General features: G+C 41.3%; 1 protein-coding gene across 1 annotated transcript in view; it reads right to left on the reverse strand.

Annotated features, from left to right (window-relative positions):
- The window catches only part of gulp1a (GULP PTB domain containing engulfment adaptor 1a), a 61,543-nt gene that overhangs the window by 34,924 nt on the left and 3,146 nt on the right, over positions 1-23,473 (reverse strand). Inside the window, exon 2 of the mRNA XM_056579445.1 lies at positions 2,401-2,475. The gene's annotated coding sequence lies outside the window, so the exon portion shown is untranslated. The remainder of the gene's footprint in view (positions 1-2,400; positions 2,476-23,473) is intronic.

Below are 23,473 nucleotides of genomic sequence, written 5' to 3' on the forward strand. Positions count from 1 at the left end.
AGTTACAGCCACTCCGAGCCAGTCGCACATGAGCTTCCCCCAAATGCGCTGTTTTTGTGTCCGTAGCTATAATGCAAATGAGGAGGAGCGAGGCGGGTCAAGGAGGAGGGTGGGGGTGTGGCCCTGAGCAGCTTGCAGCCACGGTACCATGCGCTCTGTTTACAGTGGATGTATCGCAATGGCGAGGCGCACACAGCCTTTAGCCGTGTTCTGTAAACATTCTAGAACACACGGGAGTCCTGGAGCTCTATATCTAAATATTATCATATAGCCCTACATAGATATCTATATCATATTATATATATTATCACGGCCAAAAGCTGTGTGAGCCGATATTATGAATCTCAAAGGACCGCGTTGGGTTCTCCGACGTTCCTGGTTCTTCAACGTCCTCATCAATGTGAAGTAGACTGAACCGCGACAAGGAGGAGAAAGGGATCGTTGCCGGGCAGCGCTTAGGCACCTCCGCCTCCGGCGGTGGTCCCTCAGCGGGTCTCAAGCGGGAGACATTCGCCGCCAACAATCCCTTTCTCCTCCATGTCGTGGTTCATGTTCTTGAGGGAGTCAAAGCCAAAGTTCCTTCCTCCCAATTCATTCTCAACCTTGGCTGAGATAACCCCCAATACGAGTCTCGTTGTAGAAATACCAGAGACGAGAGTCCGACGTGTTATGCGCCATAACATCAAAAGCAGAACGGTTATCCAAATAACAAGGAAGTGTACAACACTTGCGTTACAGTCCTGGAGCTCTATATCTAAATAATATCATCTAATACATAGAAATCTATATCATTTAATACATATTATCACGGCCAAAAGCTGTGTGCGCCTCCAGACGATATTATGAATCACAAACGACTTTGTCGGGTTCTGCGACGTCTCTGGTTCTTCCACTTTCACATCAACCTGAAGTCGACTGAACCGCGCGCTGCCTGCTGCCGGCTGCGCGCTGCCGGGCGATGGTGCCTCGCGGCAACCGGCGGCATGTCGCAGTTCATGTACTTCAGCGAGTCAAAGCCAAAGTTCCTTTCCCCCAATTCCTTCTCAACCATGGCTCAGATAACCCCCACAACAGTCTCGTTGCGGAAATACAAGACACGTCAAAGAACCGACAAGAAACACTTGCGTTACAGTGTGTGTATTCACACACACACACACACATACACACACACAAACACATGTGGCGCTCGCACAGTCGAGTCTCATTGGCGGGCCAACGTCTCTGGGCGGGCCAGGAAGAGTAAGGGGAGGAGCTGAGATTCTTGGTGACGTCATGAATACAGACATTCCAAATCAGCGCACTTGAGCCTCCGTTTTTTCAAAGGCGAGCAGAACAGCTAGTGCTCGTTTTACACCATCGCAAGTTTTAGCCATTGGGGGACCATAGGCAGGCTAGGGGAACTCATATTTATGTTAGAAAACCTCATAAAGTGAGATTTTCATGTCATGGGACCTTTAATGCAATTCATTTTTTCAGATAAATAAGTTTCCATATTCGGCCTCACAGTTGCTAAGTACTAGTGTAGGTGTAGTTCATCAGTGGAATTATCCACAGAAGAGGCAAGGTACATTACTTACTATGCCACATATGTATAATAACTTTCAACAAAATATATTGAAATCTGTTCATGCTATAATATCATGAGTTACAAACTTACATAAATGATTGTGTATAACATTTTGTCTGTGGCTTCCAGGCATCCTAATGTGTCCATGAACACATTAGGATTTATTTTCACTGTTACAGATATGGTCCAGTATTGGTGAAAAACACTGACGATGACAAGAAAAACAGACCACAGTGTTTGTATTTTCATACAACACCGAACTATATTAAAATAACACCTCAACACCCAGTAGGCCAACAGGAATATAGAATAGCTACGATGGCCCAGAATACATGAACTCAATGCTAGGCACAATAAACCAGAGTGAAGTGCTTGCACCTTGATACATACTGTTTGATACAGGGTTCCCACTACAGGGTCGGTACCCCACTTAGGGTTGCCTCAAGGCGTGTGTGTGTGTGTGTGTGTGTGTGTGTGTGTGTGTGTGTGTGTGTGTGTGTGTGTGTGTGTGTGTGTGTGTGTGTGTGTGTGTGTGTGTGTGTGTGTGTGTGTCTGTGTTGTGAATATAATCTTCTGATCTTATAATGTAATTATGTAGAGCCTTGTTGTGAGTTGTGAGATGAGAGGAAGAACACACACACACACACACACACACACACACACACACACACACACACACACACACACACACACACACACACACACACACACACACACACACACACACACACACACACACAGGCGTGCTATGGAATCAAACTGCATTTGAGGTCAGCAGACGATCGATATCTGAGCGTGTAAGAAGTGAGATGTTAGATAAGGGCGGGTCTTACCGATGGCGCTTGCTGATGCTCTTGTGTTGCGTCTCACTGGTGTAAGGGCTGGTGGAGTCTCATGGGTGCTGCGTCCTAATGTAGAGAAAGAACAGGAGATAAGCTGAGGGGAGTAGGAAGTCTTCTTGGAGACTTGTAGCCCATTGGGGATTGTAGAGACTATCGTGAATGGTTGTTCACTTTGTGATAGAACACACCAAATGCCTGCAAAGCATCCATGCAAATGTAAATGAACGTAGACTATGGTTATCTTCTTAGCAACACGAAGCAGTTCACAGAATTCAAAGCAAACAATGCAGCGCAAAGTGTGTGTGCACAAACGTTGTTTGTGCAAAGCATGCAAACGCACATGCATACACACAATCTCATATGTTACATTGACTAAAGAACTGTGCAAATGAAACAAGAAGATCAATTAAAATCGGTTCTAGATTTGTGTAATTTAGGAGAAGGTAGGGGTTGCAAATCGTGCTCAATGATAACTTAAGGGAGAATGCAGACCTTGGTAATCAAACCCAATAACTTTAGGCCGTGTGTCAAACCAACTACAATGTTACCTTCCCCCATATGAGTCAAAGGCTGAATATGTTGACCAAACATGTTTCATTGTTGTCCCTCTTTGGCTCTCTTGCATAGCCTAGCGATGATGCGTTTAAACAATGCCAGATGTGGTTATATCTCCCTTCTGGAAGCTGGAACCATTTCTGAGTTTGGACCAGGAAAAAAGGAGCAGAACAATAATCTGTGTCTGTTTTCGGCTGTTCAGCTTAGTGTTTCCTGGAACTCATAGGTTTAGCAAGCCATGGAAATGCCCTTTGAGGTATTAAGTTATAGCGCAACAGAGTCATGTGGCTCAGCTAAAATAAATATTTTAATTCAATACATCTAAGAAAAAATGTATAATACAACTTAGAGACCGTTTGTGGCCTGAGCTTGGAAGAGAAAACTAAATATAAACAAGCGAGGGAAAATAAAACGTTCCAACCCGATAACTCAAACCCTTGTTTCAATCTAGGAAGAACCAAGCAAAACACAACCACTTTTCAATCTCTCAACACTAAACATGAAGCAGATATATTCGTCGCTGTCTATATATCTGATTGAGCAGATGACTAAGAGGAAGATACACAGAGGCGTGATTTAGAAAAGACAAGAGCAACTGTCATGAAGGAGTTTGGTTTTTACAAAGCACCTGGTGGTCTGTACTTGAATTGCAGGTAACATAATTATTTGCCCCAGTTAACCGTGGATCGGGATATGGTTTCCCAAATGCTAAACGGAAAATCCCTTCAGACCCACTCAATCAATGTTTGAAAATAATTAACATCAATCCAAAATTAAAGGTTATATACCATCAACACTTTTGTTTTGCACAATACACAATACTGAGGGTCTTCTCGGCCACTGTACATATCTGATACGTTGATCACTTCTGCTCATCCTATTCCTTTTATTCGATGAATCACATTTAATGGTGAGACTAGAAGATTGACTATTAACTAGGCCCCATTAAAACATATTCATATATATAAAGTAACGTTTAACTTTAAGGCCAAGTAGAATTTTATTGGTTTATATGTGTTCATTTGAATAAAAAATAAGCAGTAGAATAGTTTGTTAATTGATAGTGAAAAGAAGCAAGTCTGGAGGATCCATGCAGCCACCCAAGGCCTTTCTGAGCAGGCCTTCCGGTTCGTTTCAATTAATGTGAAAACTGGCCAGACTCTATAACAAAACATAACCATGATAGATTGTTATGTTATTTTATTCGGGGAAATGTTCAGTGGTTTAATTGCATTACGTTGAGTAGACATGTTTAATCCAACTGTCAACACAGCATAAGGAATATGAATAAGAGATTGTTATTTTATGTTTTTAAGACGTCATGAATGAGCAGGAAAGGAGTTTGATAATCTTGCTTGGATGCCTTAGGAAGATATCCGACATTGGGGTATGAACCCAGTACATTTCAGATTTGAGACGACCATCCTAACCACTAGACTACCCTGCACTTTATACCACAGCGTTGGTTAGTTGATCCTGATTGTTCAATAAACTTCCAAGGTTGTACATTATTTTTAAGTGACAGGACACCTCTGCCTTTTAACTGTTCTGAATAAATGCGGTACAAATCCAACATTCAAAACAATGGTATACAAGCATCCAGAAATATATACATTCTCAAAGCACAGCAGCAGATGTTACAGATGAAAGTGACAAAATGGCTATCTAATCATTGTTGAAATCTGAATTGTGGTATGGAGTAAAACAACGTTTTGGAAGGTGGTAAGCAAACCTTGGCTTAGCCTCGGCTGCATCACCAACCCCGTCGTACATTATTTTCCAATCACAGGACACGGCACCAAGGTACATTCCTTACATGATATATAGCCAATCACTCCAAATAGGGTTGCAGGGGCCTCAAATTAATCACCAACTGATATTCACTAAAGCAATCCATGAGGCGAAATGAAGGTCAGCACACCTGAAGAATTGCCCGCTTCTCACAGGTCAACCGGGGTGCCAAAGTCATGATGTCTGATGATCAATGAGCTGGCCAACCAGTGGGATAGCACTGTTAATGTGACATTCGCAAAGCACAGTCAGTCGCTCTACCCCCGGTTCCCTGTTGGCAAGCGACATCAAGGCTTAATCTTGAATGAGAAAGGAAGTAGCAAAAGTCTGAAAGCACCTAGCAGGGATTTCAGTTCCATTGAGGGCTGAATTAACAGAGCGGAGGAGGCTGATTAATTCCTGTGGCCCAATGTCAACAGCACAGGAAACAAAACCCTAGATGGAATGACTCAGAAACATCACGGAGAGACGATTGACAAAGGAAGTTGTTAAATGCCTTTCAATCTTGACTCTCAGAAAGAAATTGTAGTTTTAAAAAGTCCTGTTGCTTTTGCTGTATTGTGCAAATCTTTTAAATAGGGTCAAAACATAGCAGAGAAAATTGTATGGGTGGCTTGTCACGATGTGTTTGGTTAAACACTGTTACCACATGTTTGGGTCCAAGTGTTAAGCATACTGGGATAAATAGATTTTAGAACATATAGCTTATGTCTAGGGTTGACTTCATAAACACATTTGGAATAAATAGATTTGGACGTATTGGTTAATAGATGGTCTCACAATGGTTATTTTCCACACAACTAATCATTACTAACAGATGGAACCAAAAATAATGATATATATAAATCAGCATGTAAGTGTTATAAAACAAATAATCCATAAAACCTTTTTTACTGTTTACGAGAATAATATGCATTTTCTGTCATCATTTTGTAAAATGACGAAAAAGGAAATAAGATAGTAATTTAAATTTCTCGTTAAACCCATCCAGCATAATTAATTTACGCTTTATCATTAGACAATAACAATTTAACAATTGTGAGTTGAGGGATCTTGAAACAGAGTATTTCCATGATTTGCTATATAGATTTGAACTATAAGGAATGTATCAAATCTAACCTAGGTCTGATTGTATAAGTATGAAATGTACAGTTGGGATATAATCAAGGCCTATATGTTGGGAACCTATGCTAGGTAGGAGGCCGCTATGATGTGGGATTGAGCGGGCCAATTGTCATAGCAGAACTACAGGGGGGAGGGCGCGGAGCCTGGGCCGGAAACCAGCACCCTGCAAGTGGTGGAGTTACGCCTCGTCTTCTGTTTGATAACAGAGACATTTGAAAGAATAAAACTCATTTGCGCAAGTGGATGAGGCTCTCAGAAGGGGATTTTAGCAAGTGTATTTCAACACTGACCATTGGATACCTTTACAGACACTTTTAACAGTTGAAACTGCTGGCCATGTTTGTGTGCTTAAAGCTTCCCACCTCCAGCAACAAGATAGGTCGAAAGAAGCGAAAGAATTGAAACACTAGTTCTCCCAGCTTTCAGCTAGTCATTTGAGCCAGCCATCAGTCATATTAATCGAGAGTCCGATTTTTTGGACTAGGAGGCAGGTGACACACAGATTGTACCCCAACCACCTCACTTCCTCCAGAAGACAGAGGTGATATTTCTGGATGTGAAAGTGCACTGACCCGAATATAAAGAAAGAAAACACCCACCAGCCCCTCAGCTGATAAGCAGTCCATAAGGTAAATTATTCTGATAAATCAGTATGACACAATTATTTGTTTTTGTGGAAATCAAACACGCATCATACAACTCCTCCAATAACTGTAGACCATGTTTATTTTTATTGCAACACTACACAAAATCCCAGACAATCCGCACACGCACACTCACACACACACACACACAGACAGACACACATTTATAGAACTGCGACTATGAATACATTACAAGAAAAGAAAGTCATCAAGGTAAAAAAAATACTTTTATCGGTGTGTGACTTATCCCACTTTTAACGATAATTGATTTTCCATGTTAACAAAGGCGTCAAGCTGGTCTGAACTGAATTTCCATGGGAGCGGAATTAATGTGCCTCCCCACTCCCTGAACATGTTCCCCGAGAGACCGTAGCCTCACAAGCAAGCAAAACAGCAGGCCCGCCTGTATTATTGATAAAAAACATTACCTCCATTCATTTCACATTTGTTAAAGGGTCTGGAAGAGACGGTTCTGGTTCAAGTATTGACAGTTCTCGGCATCGCCCCCAACAATGAATGGGGACACATTGGAAAAGGCTTATTTTTTCCTTTGAAGTCAACTGAATGGATTTGTAATTAGTCAGTCTTGCATTTAAAAGCAGCCGGGGGAAACCACACACGAGAGAGGGGGCTGATATGGGTTAAAACACCCTTTTAGTGCAGATGGACAATGTGTTCAAAACTGTAGTATTGATGTAAAAACTTGGCCACTAGAACACAGTGTGGACTCGGTCAAGACGCCTTAGCATAACAAGTTCTCACACAGAGGTCGACAGCACACCTCGGTACACACAGTATTATTTGCTCACGAGTCTCGGGAAAGATTCAAAGCCTACTCCTGCATCCCCCCCCCCCAGCCGAGCTCGAGTGAGTTCTCTAGTGTGTTGATTCTGCGAGCAAACAATATGAATCGGATCTATGATCACGTCTGGGTTAAAACGCATGGCTGACTCCTCAGCAGAACAAGTCACCTAATGTTGACACATCGGTAATTCTGCGCTGCAGCTTTTCTACTGCATGTACCTATTGTATGCTGGAGGTGAGACAGGAATTGATCTGCGGAAGGATTAATTTTTTTAATGAATAATGGAAAGGATGCATAAGAAAATGTTGGCGTGTTCCTACTTTGGGTTTTATATTAAATAAACAATGGAAGCAAGCTGTATGATTAATATAGGTGGCATTCTCCACCCCCCCCCCCCCTCCCATTGCCCTGAATGAAAAACTGCATGAATTCATAATGTCATCTGCGCCAGACACCATTGACCGTGTTGAACACTTGGTTGATTTGTCATCAGGGGGATCACTGACCTCAATAACCCAGCCACCATGAACATAATTATGTAGTTAAATAATAATTAGGCAATAATCTCTGAAATAATTATTGTTGCAACAGCTGGCAAAGGTCATGAGGCTAAACAGCATGGAGTAAACCCTGTACACTCCTTCATTTTTTTAATTCATTAAAGTAAACGTTGGCCTGAGTTGGCACAGCTAGGGCTTGGACTGAAATGGGATACTACAAAGTTGCTACACAGGACTACAATCTCCAAACACACAAGCAGTTCTTCGGGGCGGGGGGGGGAGGTTGAAGGATAGAAGGCATTGAGGGTTATGGCGTCCAAGCCAAAAAGTAGTAGTAGGTTAGATTCCCGAAGCGCCCATAGCTGTTGTAGGTTATTTCACAGTAAGGAAATAAGCTCAAACAGAGGTGAAGCGGGGGAGGAGGTGGGCTGAATTCCTTCAATATGATGCGAGTGACAAATGTACTTAAGACGACTACTCCCACATCACTTCCGCTACAGCTGGTTCTACTAAATGTATGATCATCGCGTGTTCTTATTCACTTGGCGACTGCATGATTGCGTGTGAATAAACGTTGCACAACAATTCTTTTGTAGCATGAGAAAAATATATCAATTAGTAATGTTTTCATGCAAGGACAGACTGTATGATCTATTCTAGAACTTGATAGTCATGGTATATGAAACCATATCATATTTTTTTATATAGGCCTACACCAGTTTGATGAATATGACAATTATTCAAATGTGTAGCACAGCGACACATGAAGTATTACATACTGAAGCAAAGGAGTCAAAGGATTATGCCTGCAATAAAGAAAAAAAAGAAAAGCTTTTAGCTAAATTGAAATTTGCATGAACAACGTGGGGCTTGAGTAATGTGTGCATACCTACATGTGGGTTATTAACCAAGTCAAAGTGTTTTCAGTGATCACGGAAAAAGCCCAGATGACCAAAAATATCAGTACAGGTTTGACTTTTTCACTCAAGTCACTGGAGTCAGCACGTTGCCAAGGTGGGGAGAGGGGCTATCCACTGGGATAAGGTTATCAAGATAAATGGAAATCTGCCATTTGTATTAAAATAGCATCTCCTGGGCAAAGAGCCAGAAGTTCATTATGTTTACAATGGGTTGAATCTATTTGGGGATAAGTGACCTTCTAAATATTTTGAAATGTGGAAGTTTAACATTTAGAAAAGGATTGTTAGCATAAAATGCATTAAACAAATGCTGCCCCCCTGAACCCTCTCTCTGTCTTAAAATGGTGTCTAGTTTGGTTCATATTTTTAATTTTACGCAAAGAATTCTTTCTTTTCCTCATATGATATAAAGAAAAGCATTACACTGAAGATTACAACATCCCGGATTAGCGAAAAATGCTTATCTACATGATCCATATATTTAAGGACAAGTACAGTTATGGTTTGCCTTGAGTTATTGTTTGAGTTGGGTCTTACAAGTGGAATATGTAGAGCACTCCCTTATAACAAGTGATAAATACAAGAGTGAATGGACAGCGCATGGGAAAACACGTCAATCAACTGAACAAGATGTTCAAGAACACACAGACAAACACACACACACACACACACACACACACACACACACACACACACACACACACCTCGCTAATTGCGCCAAAAGGTCGGGACTTAGCTCAAAAGGTTATTATTCAAACTTCAACTTAACATGGAACTCCACTCCCAGACAGTGTTAAGTTTCTAAAGTTCACCGTGTGGGCTGGACAACTCAAACATCCCTGCGTATCTCCCAAGTGCCCTCAGTCAGAGGGAACCCAGGGAAAGGAGATAGCCTGGGGGCTTACTAAGCAGACGCTACACGCACACACACGCACACCACTAGGGCACTGTCACGTTAAAATTGTACCGGGGGCGAAAATTGTACCGGCCTACGTCATCGTTTGTTTACATCCTGACAACCTGCCAAGCAACAGACGACGCGATGCAGAAAACATGTTTCCAAACGACGAAATAACATAATACAGATAGCGGATCGCTATCTGTATTATGATAGATAGCGATAACACTTGTTTTTACTTTATATTTGTATTGTATTTAATTGTTTAATCGAAACAATAAAAAAATGTGCCCGCGTAACGGGCGATCGCGTCAAATGACAAATGTTTTGCCCGCGAAACGGGCGATCGCGTCAAATGACGCGTCAAATGACGCGTCAAATGAGGGGAAGGTTCTTGAACATTCGCGAACTGTCATGCTCGTTCATTGCACTCCTTCATTGAGCGTGACAAGACAAACAAGTTAAACAATTCAATACAATACAAATATAAAGTAAAAACAAGTGTTATCTAGCGATCCGTTATCTGTATTATGTTTCAAGAACCTTCCTACGTCATTTGACGCGTCATTTGACGCGATCGCCCGTTTCGCGGGCAAAACATTTGTCATTTGTGTGATCGCCCGTTTCGTGGGCAAATTTTTTTATTGTTTTGATTAAACAATTAAATACAATACAAATATAAAGTAAAAACAAGTGTTATCGCTATCTATCATAATATAGATAGCGATCCGCTATCTGTATTATGTTATTTCGTCGTTTGGAAACATGTTTTCTGCATCGCGTCGTCTGTTGCTTGGCAGGTTGTCAGGATGTAAACAAACGATGACGTAGGCCGGTACAAATTTCGCCCCCGGTACAATTTTAACGTGACAGCACCTCTGGAAGGTCTTGATTTAGTGGTTTGTCTCTGGGGTCGGGATCCACGACTAGTTCTACAAAGCTTGAAAAGAAAAGCCGACTAGACTATAAATAAAATAATAAAGGCATTGCAGAAAAGCTGAGTATAAATCAACCCAACTCCGATGAAGAAATATAAATAAATATGTGTATCTTTGGCTCAAAGATTGCTGTTTGTGGACTAGCACAAGCACAAGAAGGGGTCAAGGTGACACCGCTCAGAATTATTCTGTCGGGTCCCTCATCGCACACAAGTGCATTCATCACACTCCCGATAACCTTGACATGGTCACTTCTAAACAACACGTCAGACTGCGACAAAAACACAACAGAAAATATATGGTAAATATATCTGCCCTTGTCAATCCGAAACATATTCTATACTGTTATAAGCTATTTTACCAGTGATCAGTGGTTTGAACACGAAGATTGATTCAAACCCCTTTTCTATTATTGAATGTGTTGTGTTTAGAATGTGAATCACTTTTTTTTCTTTTTTTCTCGAGTTGTTCATTACGATGAGCGGAACAAATGAGTTTAAATAATAGTAATAACGTAGAAAGATTCAATTATATCACATCAGTGTGTATTTTTCTTCAATGTTTGTGTGTACATGTTCAGCCTCCAACTTCATGGGTGATTGGCACAGACTGGATCAATACTGAATCGCAAAGCCACATTAGATTAGCTTTTCCCATGTGAACCACTACATGTAATAGTGGCTGGGCAAGGATCAGCAGAAATTATTGCAATTGATTGAACAACTTTTGAACGCTTATTCCTACAACCACATAGAATTGTAATAACAATGTAATGTTCCTTTATTGAGAAATGTATAATACAATTCATAAAAATGCAGAATGTGTTGTTTCTATGAATTAAAATGCCACCGAGCTATTCGATTAACCACCCTTCTTGAGCAGTTTTCAACACCCTTCAAAACGGTATGAATTATTCCACCTCGTCGCACAAGGAGTAGCTTTACTGCTGATGTTGGCATCCATTTATACAGTAAAAAGGTGCTAGAAAAGGCCAAAATGACTTTTCTCAAGCCAACTTTATACTAAACCTCCTGCAACACTTGAAAAAAACTATATGTTTCATTCTCCCTGTCGGGTTGAGATTAATACACCTCATTTGGCCACAGAGAAAGCAATGGATAAATTACAAAATAAGAAGTTAGGGAACTTTCGGTACAGGGTGTCCCTAGAACAGCCCAATGGCTGCCCATGCAGGTCACCGCACTTCACTCATTGGTTATCATCCCTGACACCGGGCAATAGACATATCGCCGTAAGGCATTCATCTCCACATCCATGGACAAGGACTAGGTCAAAAACACCCCTCTTCAACCAAGTTGAAGCTTGATGTTCTCATTATTCAACTATAACTTTAATTTGGTTTGAATGTGCATCGTGTTTATTTAGTCGCAAAGCGCCCTAGGTTTTTAGTCTGTAACAAAAAACATTATTTCTCCCTGCAAAAGGTGAATATAAGGTGTAATTTTTAGTTAACCTTGAGCTACAAAGCGATGAGACATAATTGCATATTTCTTTAATCAGTTTTAATCAGCCAGTTTGATTAGCAACTGCCTTGTTCCCTAGCTTCAGAGTGAATAAGTTATGGTTCCTTGCCGAATTGTGAGTACTTTACTATTCTCAGAAATGCTATGTGGCTAGGTAAGTGTAGGACGCTGTGTCTTTTTAACTAAATTGAACGCAGCCTTAGCAGGAGCATAAGCATTCTGTGTTTACACAGAACAGCACATGCTGTCTCAGTCTCTAGGTCTGTGAGCATGCGCATTGGTGTGTAAATGCAGAATCCAAACTTTATGCTTTATTTGTTTGTGGCCAATATTGTAGAAAACTACTTAGCCAGGGCAATTTGTGTGTGCTTACCTGGGTTGGAAAAAATAAAGAGACAGCTCTGGGAGCTGCTAAACACTTTTTTGGATTATAATGGTTATCAACTGATGGTCATCTACCCAATTTTGGAACGTTTCTACACAGCGAGAGGAGTCGAGTTGAACAAAAATCACGACTGATATACATCTGCACAAAGAAAATGTCAAAAATTAACCTGGGATTTTAACATAAAATTTAAACCCTTGAAATGAAACTGAATTCTATGCAATAGACTTGACGTGCCCATTGCATTAGAATAAGGCAGAAGTTTTCAATGCAGACAGAAATAATGATTCTTTCAGCCTGACAGTAAGCACATCACAACCTAGGGCAGTGATTCTCGAAATCCGGGTAGTGAGAGGATTTAAAAACGATGCCTCCAAAAAGTATCTATTTTTTAAATAATAGCGAAAAGAAATGTTATCTCATTAAATCCACCAGAAATAGGTTCTATGTCCCCGAAGTCCATACGGTCTCTGCTTAATGGATACAGTTTTCAAAATGCATTACCATAGTAACGCACCCGGGGTCTTATAGTGTTGCATCCCACCATGTGGGGGTGATACTGCTAACTTTCTTGTGCTAGGTGCCTGTGCTTTGTAGATGAAGAAACATAGAAGTGTGTGTGTGTGTGTGTGTGTGTGTGTGTGTGTGTGTGTGTGTGTGTGTGTGTGTGTGTGTGTGTGTGTGTGTGTGTGCGTGTCTTGTGCGTGCGTGCGTGCGTGTGTGTGTGTGTAAGTAGGTCAGAGGGAACAAGGGGGTCGCTAGTCCCTGCCGATTTGAAAGGGTCGCAAGCAACAGAGATCGAGCCCCAGGGAACACCATGTCAAGCAAGGCGAAACCCCTCTGCGGAACAGATGTTGTGCAGCCTCCGTCTCTGAAGCTCATCTGCGGTGTCCACATCAATCGTAAAAACGCAAGGTCTTGAAATAATAATAATGTTGACGTTCTGGCAGAGCTTTTGTAACCAAAGTATCTCCCTAGCATTATTTAAGGGAAGCTTACTAATGATGTGCTGAATATGGCATGGCACAATAGGTGGTTCAGAAGCTTAGCGCGCTGAGCTTGCACTGGATGTAGCCATTTTTTGGGATGTTTCAGTGGCAGTGAGTGTGTGGGGGTGGGGGGGGGGTTTGTTTTGCTGAAAGTCATCTACTTGAGGTAAGGGCATCTTGCTCAAGTATGATTATAGCTGGTAGTCGAAATCCACCTATTATATCCCGACCAAACTGAAGATGTGCAACTTGTTTCAGAAGACGTTCTTAATGAAGGAAGACCGATAAGACCAGCTGAAGAGTGCAGCATGTTGAACCCCGACCCTGGACGTATTTTAATGATCACCGTTCCAATCATAAAGTGCTACGATGCATAAGTGTCAGCTAGCAGGGAGGGTGGAAGAAAAATGAGAAGCGGTTAAGGTATTAACAGTACTGGACTGGATGCCTGGACTCTCCTCATGGATAACCAGCCAGAACCCCATCACCATTTTAATATGATTTGCATGTATTTACCTGTATGTCAATTGTGGCACCCATTGCACTCCTGACCATCCCTGGAAGAAGGGATCCCCTACACTGCGTTTCTTCTCAAGATTTCTTCCTTGCTGATTCAAGGGAGTTTTTTCTTGCCCGTGTGGGGGCATGGGTAAAGGGGGGTGTCACAAATATTTGGCCTGTTAAGCCCTTTGAGACTGTAATGGTGATTAAGGGCTATACAAATAAAATTGAATTGAATTGCAGAATACGGGGAAGCCAGGTTGCGTTCGGTGTATGTTAGTGGGGGATGGATGGGTGGGTGATGGGGACTTGGTGCTGGAAGAAGGTGTAAGGAGCAGATCAAATTGATTAGCATCCATCGGGGGCCAAAAGGAGGAGAAAGAAAGAAAGAGAGGGCAAAAGAGAAAAATAAAGAGAGACAAACAAGATAAATGGGGAAGGGCAGAGAGAGTCTACAAGGCAAATGAGAGTCCTGAGGGTTCCTTGGTGAAGCTAATGGCACATGTCAGGAAACCAGTTAGCAGAGATGGAGTTGGTAGAGATCTAGGGAAACATGGTGGATGCAGCTGTTGCTACGAGGAGTTCCAGCAGACACATGAAATAGCATCATGTCAAATAAAGCAGCGCTACTCAAGAACGTAGCAGAGTTGTACATGTACAACTCTGCTACATCACTGTGGTCTGTGGACTCGTCCCCAGCCAGCAACATCACCTCTGCTTATTTTTTAACGTCATCATCTCAAGGCAACTGGCATGCAGTCTTTCACTTTTCCAGAATCTTTGAAGAGTTCCAATTATTCATGCCGCACAGAGGTAGGCATTGGTACACGGTATGGTACTCTGATGTTGTGAATAGCACCGGGCCATTACAGCAACCCTCTGTTGGTGACGAGCATCCGAACACATCAGGTATGTTCCATTAAGGTTGGAGTGATATGTGATGCCGTCTTCCCAGATTGGATTACTGCGGTAGCCGCCTAGTTGCAGATCATAAACATGGGCTTTGGTCCCACATTACTAAATAGCCATTTCATAGTCCAAACACCTCGTTGGTGTCTACCTTTTTCCTTTTCAATGTGTCGAACGATATTTTAGATATCAAAGTTCGTTGCCATAGCAGAGAAAGATTTCGGCACTCGCACAGAAAGCCTGCAGGGTAATGGGCAGGTCGTCAGCGCAGGTCAAAGCAGGTCAGTTTCCTATTGAGATAATTAAACTGTCTCTCAATCTTACAGAGAAACCGCCTTTTTTTTGGTGAAAATTGCCTCGGATTGGACATATTCTAACATATAACCTGGGGCCCAGATCAAAATGATTTGCAGGCCACCTGTTGAATAGACCTTGCATATGTCCACCTGCAACAGTCATTTTGGCTTTCTATTAAGGGCACACACACCATTCCAAAGGGACTTAGTGAATTTGGATACAGGTCATTATGGTGCAGATAGGGGTAAGTGTATCTAGCACTAGGAAGCCTACAGGCACATACTACCTTTTTTCCCCTTTGAGATCAATTTTCCACCTGTGTATAACCTTCTTGTTTTTGTGTATCTATGCGTTATTGGCAGGCCCTGTTATTAATGCCAATCTCTGCAACACTCCGGTGGTTGTTGTTATGGTCCAGTGCACATGTGAATTTGTACAGGTAAACATTCAAAAATAGTCTGACAGTCATTTAATGGCGTCCTCAACAAGGGCATGTCACTGCAAGGATATTCATACGATCCCATCGCGGTTGAGCTTGGGTGAATAAGGAAGGCACTCAATTTAAATAATGATTTCCACAAAGTGCTATTCCCCCTCTTTTCCTCCTTTCTGTTTATGGCCATCGACAGACCAAATGTGTTGAATTATGTTATATCATAAAAATGACAGGCAGAGATAATAGAAATGTTCAAGAGAGGTAGAGAGAGAGAGAGGCAGCGATAGAGCGAGAGACAAATGGAGAGAATAGAAAGCGACCGAACTGAAGCGTAGACCTACTTAATCTGTGGAAAACTGGGGTTGAGTGGGATATAATTCAGTAGCTATTTTCTTCTATAATTCCTCTCTTGGGGATAGGTATCCTGGCAGGCATGGCATTGTGCCACGGAGAGGGTGTCAGGGCCAGGCATCATCCAGACACAGTGGAGCAGGAGAACTCCTCTGTGTCTAAGGCTGAATACCTAGCCTCCAGCAGAGACATAATCCATGGCTCTGGTTTAACCTCAGAGCTTTACCACAGAGACATGCTCCATGGCTGTACCTCAGCCCCTAGCACAGAGACATGCTCTTGCTGTACCTCAGCGACTAGCACAAAGACATGCTCCATGGCTCTACCTCAGCCCCTAGAAGAGAGAGATGCTACATGGCTGTACCTCAGCCCCTAGCAGAGAGACATGCTACATCACTGTACCTCAGCCCCTAGCAGAGAGACATGCTACATCACTGTACCTCAGTGCCTAGCACAGAGACATGCTCCATGGCTGTACCTCAGTGCCTAGCACAGAGACATGCGCCAAGGCTGTACCTCAGCCCCTAGCAGAGACGGCTCAGACCTTCCTCTTAGCTGGACCGACCTGTATAATATGCACAGTGACACATGTCATCTTTCTAGAACATATTGGCATGAATAAGTGAAACATTATGAATAAATTACGGAAACCGATTTTATTAATATAGACTTCTGCTAATTCCAATAGCAACAAATATTTTCTTTACTAGACTAGACATCAATCACTGCAATATTTTTTCTCGATAGGCAAATCACCATTGTATAATAGCTTGGCTCTACAAAACAATGACATTCAATTATTAAATGGAGCTGCATGTTCTAGCGGTGTTTGCAAAACGCTTCAGGGTTTGAAACCTTATGTCAGCAGTCTCCCTGTAAACATAATTGAGCAAGATGCCTCAATTCCTACCTACTCAATAATGTCAAATGGTGTTAATGGTAATGATAGATAAACATTCAAATATATAATATAGACCGGTTTCTAGGCAACAACACAGCAGATAGGCACGCACAACCAGGGTGCAGAAAGCATCAGCAACTGATGGACAACCGTCAAATAATCAACAACATTTGTTGTGCCGTTAACTTGCTAATCACAAAAGGCAGGGATAGAAACATTATACATATCAAGGGGTTCACCATCTTTGATAAAAACAAGATGGTATTGGATCTTTAAGAGTCTTTAAGAGGGCAGAAAGGAGTCGTTATATAATGTTATTTTATGCCTGTACATTCTCTATAATAGATACAGGCGTCCATCGAATACACGTTGGCTATAATATCCTGTATTGGGCTAAACAACAGTTGGCCATTTGAACCTTGGATATCGGATATCCATTATTTTTTAGAAATAACATAAGGATACGGGAATGTTTCCCCATTAGTGCGAGTTACGTTTTAACTGTAATCTGTGCAGAAGGCTTCAGATGTAAGTGACGTCATCTGCCAAATCTTTCCATCTACCCAGCCCCTCCCATAAAGCTTATTAAAGTGCATTGATACATTTTATCATCAAAATAACTAGGAGGATTGATGCCCATATCGCTCATATACGCACAACAAGTCTACTATGAAGGGGTTGGGCTTTGACCGGAATAGGGGGGACTGCATTCAACATCTAATGTTCAATGCTCAACAAAGTGTTACATTGTTCTGTTGTCCAAACATGTAATCTAAAAGAGGTATTATGTGTCCATCGATCTGCCAAAAATATGAAGCATTGGAGTCCTGAATTGAAAATTAAAATACCTAGGCTGACCAAATGAACGAATATCTGAATGTTCTCTCAAGTTGTAAAACGCAGCACTTTTTTTGTGTGTTGACATAATGAGAGTTAATACACAATTTAGCTACCGGTATATATTGTAAGTGTTTTTATGTGGCTAAAAAGCCTTAACAAAACTGTAATAAAATCTAGCAACTACAGTTGCATCGATACTTTAGTACAGGCTCGGTTTGCAAATCATAACCAATTTAGTTGCATGGGTACAACACATTAATGTTGTCCATGGTAACTATAGATGCCCCGCAGGGCGCATCAACGCCTCTTAATTAAACACTGCTTGTTCTGCGCAGAGACCCCCCCTGCTGTGTTAGTAACTGAACAGGCCGTAAAGAGTGACCAATTAAGAGAGTTTAAAATGGAGACAATCACAAGGGGACACAGGGAACAGAGTTTAGACGGTTGGGACTTTAGTGTTGAAAACAATGCTCCTATTGTATGGAGGCAAATAACTTACATATGGTATTGAAGAGATGTAAACACCATTGAATTAATAACATTGAAATATTTTATTTTGAAAACAAGGCCATCTGAAATGTATATGGCACTTCAAGTTGTTAAATTCAAATATAATTTTTTCAATGTTCACTAATTCAGATACAAAAATGTAAGTTCCAGATATTGTAAATACAATATTCATTACATATTCAAGTGGTCAAAATACAGTCCAGAAAATTCGAGCCATTAAAATTCAAACAGAAGTAGCGGGGCATGCCAAGGACAGGCAAAAGCAATCGAGACGGAATCGAAAGGCAAACCAGAAAGTCGACAAAATACCTGCCTGCTAGATTTTAAATGTAATTAGTCACAGTTCACAATGGGTCCCTGAGAAGAACTAAAGCTAGGGAAAGATTGAAGATAGGTGGTTGGATTTGATGTAGGCTATTCGAAGATAAAACCAATTGTCTGTTTCCAGGCTATTTATATTCTCTTTAGATATGCTTTTAATGTATACACACTCCATACACTTAAGTTGTTCTGCTCCTTCATGAAAACATGTTTGGGTTTGTTTGGGCAGAATGTGATGATGCGAAATTATGTGGATGATGATGGTGATGATGACGACGACGACGACGACGACGACGACGACGACGACGACGACGACGATGATATCAACATCCAATAAAATATATATATTTTTGTTTTTGTGTTAATGAAGCAGTTTGCTGTTGATCATTAAATGCAGCATTTTGCAGAGATGGCATTAGATGGAGCAGCTCCAGTCAAGGTCAGATGTGTGCTGTAACGAAGCCCACGGGAGGGCAGTGACTCACTGGAGCTCAGAGCTCATCAGCACATGACAAATCCTTGCTCTGGGAGGATGAAGTTGTCATGCCAATTTAGAACCGTTCAAAACTTCACATGCTTACAGGTCAAAACTTTGAATTGCTCGGATAAATAACAATTTCAAAGATTGTTTTTATTATTTATCAGACGCCATTATCCAAAGCAAACATATATATTATTTTCATACATGTCATTAAGAAGCAGATAGGGGTTAGGGCTTTTGGAGGAAGGATGCTTAACCTTCTGCTAGTGGGGCAAAAAACATTACCACTGGCCTTCACTTTCCTGTCTCTGGTAGACATGAAACAGTAAATGATTGTTGATTTATTCTATTTCGAACATTAACTAACCCTAACCCCCAAAACACCACTAGTTCCAAAATAATTACCGGTACATTCATGCCCATAACGGTCCACCCAAAATAATTCTAATTTATCTAGAAATGGTAATTAACAACTCAGAGAATACGACTTCCAGGCGGATGGGGCAAAGAAAAACACAAAAGAACAACTCATGAATTATCTACTCCACAGAGCATGCATTTCAGAATGCAGTGTTGGCCAAAAAATAGCAACAACACATAAACGATGGCCTGCTACACAGAGATATGCCGTCACACCGGGCATTAAGGAAGTGTGGGGGGGGGGGGGGGGGGAATCCAGCATTTCCCTGAAGCGCCTATGAAAGCCACAAAGCAGATAACTCACACCACTTCATTACCAGAAGATGGACAATGCCGTCAAAGTTGTCATTAGAGGTTGATAAATTATAATGTTCAATGCGACTTCCCATTAAAGTCAATTTTACGAATCCATAAACGAAGGATCCATTATAGCTGCCCAGTTTTCACCGGCTAGTTTTCTTCTAACACATGTGTGGAAGTTGCTATTTCCATTTAGCCATGCTCCATAACGTCTCCTCATGAAGTGAAGGAGGGCAACGGGGGCCGGATCAGTCAAGCAGAGCTCACAGAAGTAGTGCAGGATGTTTTGCGAAGACTCCTATGGACCCAAGGCAGACTCCCTCACAGTTTGACAAGACAGATGTGCACCCTTCCCCCCTGCAGTTGGCGGGGATGATTAATCCATTTCTGTGTCAGTAAATCAGGAGACATACAGACGAAAAGAAGGCAAGACATGAAAGGGCAGAAAACAACAAAGTTTTACGTTTTCAGATGAACAGAGGTTTGGCTGAGACGAATTGACAGCAATAATTTGCTCGGTTCTCTCAGCGAAGAGTTAGTGTTGCAGAGCAACCGGATTTAACAGGTTATTCTGTCAAATTGTGACACAATTGCTTGTCCCCTTTGGTCTGAGTGACCAAAGTGTTTTTTTCAGTAGTTTTGTCTTGGGAGGGGGAAGTCATTTGAAACTTTCATGACATGCTGGATCACTTCTTCTGTTGGATCCTGGAGGAGCAAGCTCTTGATGGGGCAACAGAGGGGTTGGCGGAATTCTGAGATTGCGAAAAATCTAATTATATAATAGATGATACTAAAAATAATCGATGGATTAATCAACTATGAAAATTTGCAGCCCTAGTGAAACCCAAAACAAAACTGAATGATCAAACTCAGTTATAACCAAAAATGTGCAAGGCCATGGAAGATTTGTCTCCAATGTTTTTCCCAAAGCAGAAGAAACATGCAAAAATATTCTCTTTCACAAACATAGTGTCTCGGTAGAGAATGTGAGACAGGGGAGGGCTTGGATTTCCTGGAATCCGGACCTTCTAGATCTGGACCATGTAAGTCTCTGCAGTGCACTTAATATAGGAACCATTACTATCAAGCTCTCTACAGCGAAGACAAGTTAACTCCACGTTTCTTGTCCCGTTTTCACTCGTCTTGTACAATAGGTGAGAGGAGCATTTATCAAGGAATTACACTGTGCAAACACAATCTCATTAATCAATGTGAATAAGCCGGTAGGGTGAGGAGGATAATGTTATTAATATTAGACCAGGTTCTGCACGGCCATGACACTACTAAGAACCCTGAGGTCAAAGGTGGATTATCAGACAATAGAGAATGACCGAAACGTATGCCTACATCAGTGTCAACATCGGTCCGATCTTATTAAAATACAGACAGTTAGACATAATGACAGACAGTTAGACATAATGACAGACAGACAGACAGACAGTTAGACATAATGACAGACAGACAGACAGACAGACAGACAGACAGACAGACAGACAGACAGACAGACAGACAGACATAATGACAGACAGACAGACAGACAGACAGACAGACAGACAGACAGACAGACAGACAGACAGACAGACAGACAGACAGACAGACAGACAGACAGAGAGGAAATGGTGTACAGACGGCAAGCAAAATGCCCGATTTTTTGGCACAATAATCAGTAAGTCCAGACAGTATAGTGGGTTAATTGAAGGTCTTTTTTTCTTGTCTTTTGAGGGCCTTTGAAGCCCCTTGAGACTGCATCTGTGATAAAAGTGCTCTTAACCAACAATCAGGCTAATTTCTTTTACCATTGCAAAATGGAACAAGACGAAAAATAGACATCATTTAAAAGACAAAGGCAAAAAGGCAATGAACATGATACGTGCTGATTTTTTGACCACCCTGGATGAATGAATTATGAATAACTGTACTCTAAGATGTACTTACCACATTACAGACACATACAATGGTTGCTACAGTGGTAGATGCACTATACTATAATTTACTTAAGATTAGAGGTACATTTAAAGCTGCGGTCCTCAAAAAATATTCCAACAGCATTTCTCTCACAAATGGATGACAGTTGGCTCTAATTTCTAACAAATTACACTCAATAATAGTTCTTAAAAGGTTACCTACAAGCACCTTTTCGTATTCCAGATAAAGTGGTTACTTTATGTGTGTGTGTGTGTGTGTGTGTGTGTGTGTGTGTGTGTGTGTGTGTGTGTGTGTGTGTGTGTGTGTGTGTGTTTGTTTGCATTTGTCACAAACAAATAGAGGGCTACATAAGGCTCTACTAATTTAATTGTGACCACTAGAGGGCAGACAATTTGTCAAACTAATGATCATATTGAGCTCATGATCCAATATTGCTAAATGAGAGAAGGAACCCATGGGACAACTTTGTCATTTCATTTAAAAGGGTGTTTCTCACCTTGGGTCTTAGTTATTTTATAGCCATTTTATGAAATCTCCAAATAGCTTAAGGCATTTTCAGAAAACCAATGGACCTGCTCTAGCGTCTCTAATCAAAATCCTGATTATTTAGTTTCTCCTGGCGTAAGGAACAAATTCATTGTAACTGAATAGTTAAATCATAGTTCAAGTTTAGCACCTATTTAACGAACAAAAAGGGAAAATCGTCAAAACACAGACAAAGTCTCATGTAAAAGAACCACTTTAAAATGTGGAATAACAAATCAAAGTTGGAAATTGTTGCACAAGGTAACCTTGAAATATACTCTGGATTAAATCAGTGTGTTTTCCCGGGGGAGGGGTACTGATGCGAGTCAATTTTAAAGAGACAGGTCTTCATTCTGTTGATAGTCTCATGCAGCCTGAGAGAAAAGGCTGAACGGTCCAGCACTAACAGGACAGAGGAGGGTCAGGTTTGGATGACCTTGAGTCCTGCCAAAATCTGGCCAATCTTTCATTAACACCTTGGAATTCTCTCTCGCTCCCTCTCTCTTATAATCGTAATAAAGCATTGCCATTGGTTGAGATGGAGCAAACAGCGCCAGTTTGTAATGAATGGAAACAAATATTGGTAGTGCCAGGTCCTGCGTGTCTGGTAGCCCTTGGTGTCCTTGTTCTGGGAGAAGGTTCCCACGCTGGTCTGGGCCCTGCCATCCAGAGAACCGGGCCAAGATGGACTATTTATCATGATGGGAGTTCTCATTAAAAAGATCTGCTGGCCCATTCCTCGTCCCTTTGGCAGATTTATTAACTTGTTCCCATTTGGTTTTTGGGGCTGATGCACCCAAGAACCACTACACAAAAGGTATTGGGAGATTTAAGTTTTTCTTGTAAAAGGTTCTCCTAAATGTCTTCTTCTTTGGATAGCAAAAGTTTTGAGTTTGAGCGCTTCGTAATCAAATGGTGTGTGGGCAAGTATACTATTGCTGCTTGTTTTTGGTTAGTGCTAAAGTTCCTCCTGGAATCTAGGCCAATTTACAATGCTAGCCTAGCCAACCAATCATAATCCAATCCTTATTATTATCACTAATCTACAGTTAATGTGAGATCACATGCACTCGACAGCATTAACATTTTATTTCCAATCATTTAAATTAACTTGGGATAGACAGTGAACCATTGTTTTTATACTGTGTTTTTTTTCTCCTTGTATTATGCAAGCCATTGGCAAGCCTGGTGGCTCTATAAAAGTGATTTATGCACATAATGGGCTGTACACAGGCGCCATTTTCAATTGTAACTTCAAAGCACTGAATTCAAAGGCTACATCTTAATAATGGGCCGGTGCATTGTACATCGT

Source organism: Gadus chalcogrammus, chromosome 20, assembly GCF_026213295.1.
Source record: "Gadus chalcogrammus isolate NIFS_2021 chromosome 20, NIFS_Gcha_1.0, whole genome shotgun sequence".
NCBI classification, from domain to species: domain Eukaryota; kingdom Metazoa; phylum Chordata; class Actinopteri; order Gadiformes; family Gadidae; genus Gadus; species Gadus chalcogrammus.